Source organism: Pelodiscus sinensis, chromosome 4 (genome assembly GCF_049634645.1).
Source record: "Pelodiscus sinensis isolate JC-2024 chromosome 4, ASM4963464v1, whole genome shotgun sequence".
NCBI classification, from domain to species: domain Eukaryota; kingdom Metazoa; phylum Chordata; order Testudines; family Trionychidae; genus Pelodiscus; species Pelodiscus sinensis.
In genome coordinates this window covers 116,838,351-116,848,793 of record NC_134714.1, presented here as the reverse complement: position 1 = coordinate 116,848,793, position 10,443 = coordinate 116,838,351, and the positions used below count along the sequence as shown (strand labels likewise).

The following is a 10,443-nucleotide window of genomic DNA, read 5'->3' as shown; positions in this document are numbered from 1 at the left end:
GCCACAATTTTCTTCTGCCTTGGACAGCTGTGGGGATGTTTTTAAATGATAGTAGATGCTCATTTCACATGTTTTTGTGTGTGTGCAGAGTTTCGGAAGAGATTAAAAATGGGAATATTCCTGCCCTGGAGAGCCTTCTTGTGTAAGAATGAGAAACTATCACCACCCTTTGATTCAAATTACATCTGGTTCAAATTACTCTCACTCAGAGAGAGATGATAGAACAAACTCCTCCCAAATTTATATTCTGATTTCTGCAATTATTCTAAGGTAGTCATGACTCATTCCAAAGCTTTCTCCCTATTTACCCACAGTTGTAGGGAGAAAACTGATGCAATCTGTCTGCATTCTGGAATTTGGCCAATGGTTTTGCAAACTTTCCATCACAAGAGTTGAATCCCCAGTGGTGCTTTCATTCATTAAAGGCTACCTTGAATAATGTTTGGGGGTGGGAGGAGCAACTGTAGGGGGCTTATTATTGGATGATTGATTGTTATAATAAGCCATAAATCCAGTATCTCTGTTCAGCCCATGATATTTAATGTCTTGAAAAGTTGTGGATTTAAGCTCCCATGGTGCTCTCTTGAAAGTGTGCAGGTTCCTTTCAAGATGAGGACTGATAAAGCCCTCTCCCACCCCCCTTTCCTCCCTATGACTGGAGGGATGTTAATAGGTCACCTTGAATGGCCTATTGCAGTCTTTCCAAATTGGTGCTCTGTGGAACCGCGGGGTTCTGCGAAGCAAAAGTAAGGGTTCTGTGAGAACCTGGCACGTCCCCGCCTCCTCTTAAAGAGACAGAGACAAATTGAGGTGGGACTTGGCATGGTTTTTTTTTTTTCGACAAGTTGCAGTGGGTCTTTTTTTTCTTTTGCTCAGAACTTGAAATCTTTTCAGCTAAAAAGGATTCCGTGGCCATATAAAAGTGGGAAACACTGCTCTATTGAAATATGTGTTAACTCAGGGGCTGGCAGAATATTGCCCCACCAAGCTGCCAGAACCAGCCTGAAGCCCAGCCAGGCTCCCTGCCTGCCAGCCCTACCCCTGCTTGTTGCTCAGAGAAGCTGCTGCAATGGTCATGTGTTTCTCTGAACACTGCAAGCCATCCCTCTGTTAATTGCTTATGTTCCACCTTGTACTTACCTGTGGTTGTCTGGCAGAGCTCTGTATAAGCCCAAAAGCTTGTCTCTCTCACCAGCAAAAGTTGAGCCAATACCTCATACACCTGGTCTGTCTACTATACCAATACAGCTACAACAACGCTGCGCAAAATCAACAGATTTAGCTTTGATTTTAAGTATTTTAAAATGTCCTAATTTTTTAAAGGAAAGTTCTAAGCAAAAAAACCCCACCAATGTTTCATTTTGAAAATGATTTTTTCAAACATTCCACCTCTCCTCCCCCTTCCCCAGCAGAACAATTGAGAGCAATCAATGCGAATTCACAAAATGTCTCAGTGTCACAGTCTCTGCATTTTTTGGTGAAAAACATTTGGTCCAAAAGTTTTGCCCTGCTCTAGTTGGAATTGGGGATGTTTCACCTGCTACCCACAGACAAGCCAAAGACCTGAAAATGTTTTGCTTCAAACAAATGAGCCTTTCTTTCATTCTAAAACAAATTTCCTGTTAATAGATCAGCACCAGTCTACCAGGAACAGTAATAAGGGCCATCGTTGCCAATATTCAAGTATGCAGCTTTATAGGGCACCATGAAATTTGGAGCACCAAATTACCCCAAATTCTGTGGTGCTGTAGGCACCTGTGTGCTGCCTATGGGGCAATGCCAGCTCTGGTGGCCAGCCCTATCCCTCTGCAGGTCTGTCCCTACAGAGCTATGGGGCCAAGGACAGCAATGGGCCTCCGGGGACTAACAGCCCCAATCTCATCAGCAATTGCAGGAAGCAGAGTGGCCACGCCCTAGCCTGTTCCGCTGTCTCCCAGCCATCTCACTCCATTTCCTGCCATTGGTGAATGCGGGGGGGTTTCACCCCATCCCCCAAGCTCCTGAGCGATGCAGCTGGGAGTCAAGGAAGCAGATTAGGCTGGGTCTGGGTGGCTCCTCTTCCAGCAGCTGGTGGTGAGTGCAGGGGCGGAGCGCAATCCCTGCTACCTCCCTTCCCTGCTCTCTACAGCTCCTGCCCCTTTGGTCCTGAGCTGGCAGAGGGAAACCCCTCCCAATAGGGGGCTGGGCAGGGCAAAAAAACTTCTAGGGGCATCCCTGGCTAACACTGAACCTTTATTCCTAGTTCTGGCTGTCCGTTACCTTTATATTCCCTGGACTTTTATCTTATCTACCATTACATGCAGGTATAGGCCAACCTGTATGGGAACTGCTAAATTAATACCATTGTACTAGAGCAGGGATTCATAAAATGAGCTGCTTTCTCTGTGCGTCCTGTAGTGTCAGAAAGACTTATTTCTCAAGTGCAAATGGGAGTGCTACACAGATGTCGATGTTACCACCTTCCCAGTCAGAATTTGGAGTACAGTGCTCCAGGGAATAGCTGCTAGCTCTAATATAGCTACATTGCAGCGATCGCTAAGTGCTATGGAGCATCGGTGTGTTTCTAGTGTGATTTTCATAGATTAATTCATGGATTTTGTGGCACAGAGAATTCAAAGCAGCTGGTCAATGTGATGACTTCTAGTCTGGAATCTAGCGTAACTCTTTGACTGGAGAACAGGAATTGCTACTTACATCACACTAGCAGCCCTGTACAAACATGTACTAAGGCCTGGTCTACACTGAAGAATTACGTTGACTGTACTCAGGGCAGTGAAAGATTCCCACCCCAGAGTGCCATAGCTACGGTAAATCTACACTAGAAGTGCTACATGGATACAGCTGCACGGATGCCAGGTGCATCGGGTAAAAATGTTCTATGCTCACAGGAAAGCTCTCGCATGGGCATGATAAAACCACCTTTGCAAGAGGCGGTAGCTATGTTGGTGGGAGAAGGTCTCCCGTCCGCAGAGTGCTGTCCACTCCAATGCTCAGGTTGGTGTCATTTATATCGCTTCGAGTTATTCACACCCCTGTCTTCTTCCATTGTCTAGTCTGCCTTCACAGCACCTCCCTCATCTTAATCTGATGCAAGATGGGTGCTTCCCCCCGGCTTTCCCTTGCAAGTTCCTTTATAGTTTCCTGCTGGCTTAGCTACTTCTTTTGATCACATGGTCCTTCAAGGTCGGCCAAGGAATGAGTGAGTTCTTGATGGGCATTGCCTCTAGGATTTATTTGTTTGGTATGATCTGTGCTCTCCTGTACTTTAAATATAAAGAGCATACACTTGAGAGACTGAGGGTATGTCTACACTACCCCGCTAGTTCGAACTAGCGGGGTAATATATGCATACCGAACTTGCTAATGAAGCCCGGGATTTGAATTTCCCGGGCTTCATTAGCATAAAGCCGGCTCCGCCATTTTTAAAAGCCGGCTAGTGCAAACCCCGTGCCGCGCGGCTACACGCGGCACGGGCTAGATAGTTCGAACTACATAGCCATTCCGATCTATCTACCCGTGCCGCGTGTAGCCGCGCGGCACGGGGTTCGCACTAGCCGGCTTTTAAAAATGGCGGAGCCGGCTTTATGCTAATGAAGCCCGGGAAATTCAAATCCCGGGCTTCATTAGCAAGTTCGGTATGCATACATTACCCCGCTAGTTCGAACTAGCGGGGTAGTGTAGACATACCCTGAGCAAAGAGGGCATGTGCTTCACAACTAGCACATGCCCTAGAGGGAATTATACTGTCCACACAAGTTTCACACCTTTGAGGACAGAATTCTGGGAGAGGGGTGTGAAGGGGCATTGCTGCACCCAGAGAGCTGAGGAGGCTGCACAGCAGGTTCCAGTACTTGAAGGAGGTGCCAGAGTGAAGGTCTGCACCCTGAGCGTGCCCCTAGGAATCCTGAAATTGGAGTAGTGACTGGACATCATTCAGATTCCAGGAGCTTAATGCACCCTGGGGAATTCAGAGCACAGCGGCATGGATTCTCCTGACAGAGGGGGTGCTTCTTAGGCACTGTGACATGTATAAGCACATGTGACCAGGCTGACACACAAATATTGGGAGCTAGATTGTGAATGGTGGGAATCAAGAGCGCTCTTACGTCACCCTGCCACTCAAGGATTTTGCCAAACAGGATTCCAGCTGAATGAGATAAATACCCTGGGCTCACACTCTGAGATGAAAGTCAGGGATGTCCAGTGATGCCCAGAGAGGCTGCAGGGAGTGTATAAAGGTGGTAGGAAGACAGCTCTATGATCCCCTCTGGTCATGTCCCAGCATAAACCAGAGCAGCCTCAATGCTGCTCTCATACCAACTGCCCAGACTCATGGGGTATAGTGACAGTCCAGCCATGACCCCTTCTTCCTGTGCTGCATCAACGGGGATCCACAAAGAACCAGACAGCCGGGCTATATGACTGCATTGCACTACCAGAACGTCGCAAAGCAGCTGGAATCAGGAGTAGGTCATGCCCCAAATGCCTTGACTATCTATTTCTCTGATGAACAACTCACAGACTCCAAAGTTTGGTCCAGGAGTTGCTTCCCCTTATTCATATGAATATCCCAAAGGTGTTACTCCCATGAGTAGGGGAGCATGATTTGGCCTTTCATGTGTTCTGTGAGGTAAAGCGAGTCCAGTGGTGCATATCTACTTCTCATGCACCTCTAAAACAACTTTCCAGGTGTCAGCATGGGGGATAGAGGTCAGAGAAAGATCACACGGTGGGTACTTGAGCCAAGCTGCAAAGCAAAGCACGGGGAGTTCAGAATGGGCTGCCAAACTGCTTGACTTGGGCAAAGCTCTGACTCAGTCCGAGGCACAGACGCACATCAGCAGGGCTAGACAAAGCGGGCCCACTTCTGGGGAGGAGGCGCTGTAGCCAGAGGGTGAGGGGCAACTGCCATGGTGTTCCTGGGTAAAGGGGGTGGAGGGTACTGGGCAGGGGGCAGGACATGCTGGAAGTGCACGGCTGGGGGCACAGATGGGAGGAAAGCGCAAGGGTTGGGATGAAGTGGGCACTGTGCAGAGGTTGTGGCAAATGGGGCACAGTGCAGGGGCTAGTGGTAAAGAGAGCACAGGGTGGAAGTTCAGGAGTTGGGGAGCCCATGGGTGCCAGGGGAAATGGGTGGCAATAGGCCGACAGGGGCTGGGGGCACCAAAACAGGCTCACCCAGGGCACCATTTTCCTTCAGGACGGCCCTGCACATCAGGAACTGAGCATGCGCTCAATTGACAAACAACAGAGGGGCTGTCGCAGAGCAGAACCACAACTGCCCAGTGGAGGAGTCACATAGACTATACACCATGCAGCAGCCAGAGACATACGTGTGTGTGTGTGTGTGTGTGTGTGTGTGTGTGTGTGTGTGTGTGTGTGTCTGATATGGCAATTCTCTCCACTTACACAAAACTTACTGAATTCAATTAGCCCTAACTGAATTAAGTTTAAGTGTATTAGGAGTTGATTGTATTAAAATGCAAATGTTTGTGAGCTATTGTGGGATTAGAGGCGACTTCTCTAGGAGACATGACTAATGTAAAGCTTGGGAAAAGCCAGGGCTTCAAAGGGCTCTTTGAAACACTGTGCTAGACAGAGTCAAGTGGGATTTCAAGTAGGAAATAAACAGTGGTTTAGGTTGTGCAAAACCCTAGCCTTTTGAAGCTTGGCCCCAAGGAGGGGACCTTTGTCTACAAATTACATATCTCCAGATCAAAGGCCCAAACTGTATAAACGAGTGACTCACAAATTCATGGGTGTTCTTGTTTGGAACGAGAGGACTTATGAAATTGTAACTGCTGAAAAAACCTCTTGGTGAGGTTTGAAGGCTTGATCCAGAGTGATCCATCTTTGGCCAGCTTATTAGAGCGGGTGGAGATTCTGTTGGAGTTTTTAAAACCTGGCTTCTCTGTAAAACTTTTCCCCTGAAGAATAAACATGCTTGCTTAGAAAACCTGTGTGACAATTTATACCAGTGGGCGACAGTGCTGCTTATAGCCGCTGAAGAAAAATCAAGGCAGAGACCTAGGCCTGCTGAAGCAATGTGTTTTGCTGGGGAATTCACAGTATAGAGAGGGGATTGTGTATCCTGTCAATACTGCAGTCAGGACGGAGGGAAACCTAAAAGAGGTGATGGATGGGGTCCCAGAAGTTGATGCCTTCCTTGGCCATGGAGGGGGAATATGGGTGCTCTGAGAGGGAGTATGACAGGGGGCCGGATCCCTGCTGGAGAAAATGGCACAACTCAAGAGTAGAGAATGACATTGCACCTGCCTCAGCCAGGGGTGAGTTTGAGCCAGAATGGTCTATCAAACCAGCAAAGCATCTCCGGGTCAGAGACTCAGCCACAGTGAATGGGTACAGCTGCATCGATTTCACAGCTCCCTTCACTTCATGGCTAGTTTACAGCAGCTCAGCCTCTGTCCCAGGTTGTTTTGTAGCCTTTTATATAGATCTAAGGGGGAAAATGAAATAACACTACGCAGTGGGTAAAGCCTCGCCTACACATTAGCAAATTATGCAGTGGACAGGATGAAACAAGCCACGGTGCTACATGGGTGTGGGAATGCCAGGAACATTCACACAGAAACCCGGAGAGCACCAAACTACATACGATGTAAGGAAAAAAAATGGTTAAAAACATGACAAGAAGCCCATGGCAGATTTTGGTGTGGATACACAAGCAATAGACCCAAGAATTACCAGAAGCTAGGTCTACACTAGCACTTTTGTTGGCAAACTTTTGTTGGTCTGAGGTGTGAAAAAAACCTGCACCCAACCGACAAAAGTTTCACAGATTAAAGTGCTGGTATGAACAGCACTATGTTGGTAGAAGAGCATCTCCCACCAACATATCTACTGGGGGTGAGAGCTTTCCCCAGCCAGCATAAAGTGGCTACACAGGAAAGCTCACAGCGGCAGAGCTGTGCCACCATTGTAAAGCCTGTCGTGTAGAATAACCTGAACCTGCTACCACATCTCAAGTCAGAGTAAAGTTGTAGTGATGGTACCAGAAGGGTTTCCAAGAACCAGACCCATTTCCAGGAACCGTGAGAGTCACATGAAAGATCAGTGACAGGGAGGAACATTTTGCGCTAGCTGCTACAAAATTACCAGCTGATTTACATCAGCTGTGGATCTTATCTTTAGTGTTACAGTTCTGTGCACTGAAGAAGTGCCTAGAAGTCCCAGCTTGCGAGGCCCTGTGCTCCGAAGCAGCGAGAGACAGTCTTTAACGATGGAGCTTACAATCCAAATAGGAAAGAGACAAAGAGCTGGAGAGGAAAGAAACACGTGGCAGGGGAGTGACTTACTCAAGTCACCCAGCAGGCCAGTGGCAGAACCAGAAATAGTATTCAGGGCTCCTGAGACTCCATCTAATGCCCTGTTCACTGGACCATGCTGCCTCTAGAACATAAGAGGTTTGCACAGATCAGCTATTAGCAGACTGTGATGGCTTAGGCTGAGGACTCAAACTTGAGCGTTTTCAAATCCAGCTTCATGGAGCTCCTCCAGCATGCTGCAAATGAGACCCTGCAACAGAAACCAAAGTTGTAGCAGCAGTTTGGACAAGTGGGCAGTTCTTTCTCAATGGCCGTCAGAGGCCATTTATATGAGCATTCAGCTCATTACCCATTACAAAGATAGCTTCCCCAATTATCACCTCTAATACCATTAGCTCACAGACATTTACCTTCCTCCCCCCCTCCCCCGCATTCCCCCTCTGTTCTGTAATGTGATTTGTCCTTTTCATATGTGGTCACTTTTTTTAAAAATTGTATCCTTTGGTATATATGGTTGTGACTATTTTCTTCCACTATTTGATCTGAGGAAGTGGGTCTGGCCCACGAAAGCTCATCACCTAATAAACCATCTTGTTAGTCTTTAAAGTGCTATATAGTCCTGTAGTTTGTTTCAGCTCATAAGTCACCCTTCCTTGCATTTGGAAATCCAACACCCAACCAGTTAAAGTTGAGAGATGGACATCTCACCTCCATCTGTGTGAGGTCACCATAATGCACAGGGTAGTCACCAGGAGCTCAGCTGGAAACATGTCAAACCATCCACCATCAGAAACTACACCAACAAGATTGTCCAAAGAAACATATGTACAACTAGGCGTCAAACAAAGTGCTGCTGAGGAGTAAGTCGCTCACACTGCTGAACAGGGGATGCCCCAAACTCAAGTGCTGGGTGGATGTAAAGGCCCCATTCTTACAGCATGGTGGGGCTGCTTTGTGTTGCTCCAGTTGTGTAAATCTGGAAGACCTCCATGTTGGAAGAGTCCCTTGGTACCAGCTCATAGTTCACTCCCTTTCCCTGTAGTCTGTGCAGGCAGCGTAGCTATGGGAAAATGGTAGTGGCTTCCATCTGCCACCCTCAGCAGTCACCAGCTGCTGGAACAACCCATTGTGGCAACTGACACAAATCAGAGCAGCCTTCAGGTTTGGTCTCAGCCTGGACAGCAAGGAGTATTGACAGGGCACTGATGGAAGTGGTAGCAGCCCTGAAAGGAGCATTTTAAGTACTTGCTGTGTAGCCTGCTGCTGCTGAAGAGGCATAAATTAATGCCCCTGAGCCATGCTCCTCAGTATGATAGGTGAAGTCCTGGCCCTGAGAGTGAGCGGGGGGAAAATGAGGGTATGGGCAGAAAATGCACTAAGTCTTTCTCCAGCCTGCTGCTGACACTCGCCAGCTCTGGCAACGTAGTGATTTGTGCTTCCGAAAGCATCACCTTTGGGAAGTAGAAACTAAGGGTCACCTGCAAACTGCCGTCAGGATGGTCAGCAAAAATCTCACTCCTTGTGAAAATCCCTCCATGGTAATTGCATGGCACTATTACGTGGCCACTTGCTAGAAGAGCCAGAAAAAGAACAACCCCTTTGGGTGACTAAATTTCCACTTACATCCCTGTGATCGCTCCTTAAAACTCTGGGTGGGATCAGGAGAGCAGACAGCTGGCTGGCTCTGCACTCCCAGGAGAGGCGGAGCCTTGAGTGGAAGAGGTGGAGCCTCAGCACAGCCAGCCCTCAGCACCGCCCACACTGTGCTGTGCCCCCTCCCCATCCAGTCCTTTGCACCATCCAGTGTGCGTCATCCAGGGCTCTGGCAGCGAGCGATTTACAGGGCCTGGGGTTCTGGGTACCTATAGTGGCAGCTCCAGGAGCCCCAGACCCTTTGAAATGCAGGCCCTGGGGCAGTTGACCCCCACCTTTTCCTGCTGGCAGGATCAATATGCTTCCTTCTATGCCAAGAGGCCAGGGTAATGGAGAGCAGCTGCCATAGCCAAGCGCTTTGACTCCATGTGGCAGGGTGTTCCACTCACCACTAGCATGGTGCCTCCTCCTGGTGACTCTGGGAGAAAAGCTCACGTGACTGATGCCCCATCCTGCAGTTGCCTCTCCCTCGCTCTGGGTTTGCAGCACCTCTCTTGTTTCATGGCTTAGTCCTCCAGCCAGGTCACGCCATGGCCCCAGAGGCTTTGTTCAGCAGTTCTAGGCAATCTTCCTAGTCACTGCTTTCTTGTGCCACCCCCCCAGGGGCTGGCAGGGGACACTAGGCCCACATGCTACTCCTGGTTCTGATTCACGGACTCTCTAGCCAGCAGTCAATGCCTGTTCCCTGCTAGACCTTCCTGCCTTGCCCAGAGCCCTGCTCTACGTTCCTGGCTTCCTCCAGGTGGGGGTTTTCCAGCCTAGAGTGTAACTGCAGACTTTTCTAGCCCCCTTCTACTGCCAATTTCCTGCCTTTATAGTTCCAGCCCAGCTCATTCCTCCTCAGGGGGGGCTTCCTTGTTCATTCAGGGGACTGCATAGCCACCTGCTTCCACTCAGCTCTGGCATGTGGAGTTAATTAGTGACCTTCTCAGTCTGCCTTAATTCAGGGCAAGTGTGTGTGAATTCCTATACTGGAGTCAGGTTCATCCTTAAGGGGGCTTGCGTTGTCCAACAGCCTCCTGTGTGGGCAGAGGGGGTGGTAATGGAACCCATCCCCCTGAACTCCCCAGGCAAATGCTCTGTCCCCTAAGCCACTTCAGAGTCCACCCCACTGCCCTTCCCCATCACTCTCCCAGACATCTGATCCAAACTGTCTCTACTGATTTCACTGCGGCTGACCCTAGGAACTGATATGTACTGGTGCAAGGCACTGACTCCATTCCCATGGGTGCAGTCTGCAGAGAAAGGGGGTGGAGGAACCTAGCCCGTGGCTCACTTACACACATGAGTGCAATCAGATTTCATAAAACAGGTCCCTCTACACATGACAGGACCCAGGATATTTTAAACATGTGGTCAACCCAGTCAGCCCCTCTGAGTCATTGCAAGGAAGCTCTGAGAACTGTTCTCCCTGTGGGAGGCATGCAAAGCAGGAGGAAGAGCTTATGCTGTGGGCTCCCCTCCTTTTTCCTGGAAGGTAGCATGGAAATGACCTGAGGAGAAG

At 48.9% G+C, this 10,443-nt stretch overlaps 1 long non-coding RNA gene across 1 annotated transcript; it reads right to left on the bottom strand.

Annotated features, from left to right (window-relative positions):
* Positions 1-4,765: 4,765 nt before the first annotated feature.
* Positions 4,766-9,723, bottom strand: LOC142829246 (uncharacterized). The gene is made up of 2 exons (XR_012903673.1): positions 9,329-9,723; positions 4,766-7,536 (listed from the first exon to the last, which is right to left on the bottom strand). It is a non-coding gene; the product is annotated as an uncharacterized LOC142829246 (long non-coding RNA).
* Between the last annotated feature and the right edge of the window lie 720 nt (positions 9,724-10,443).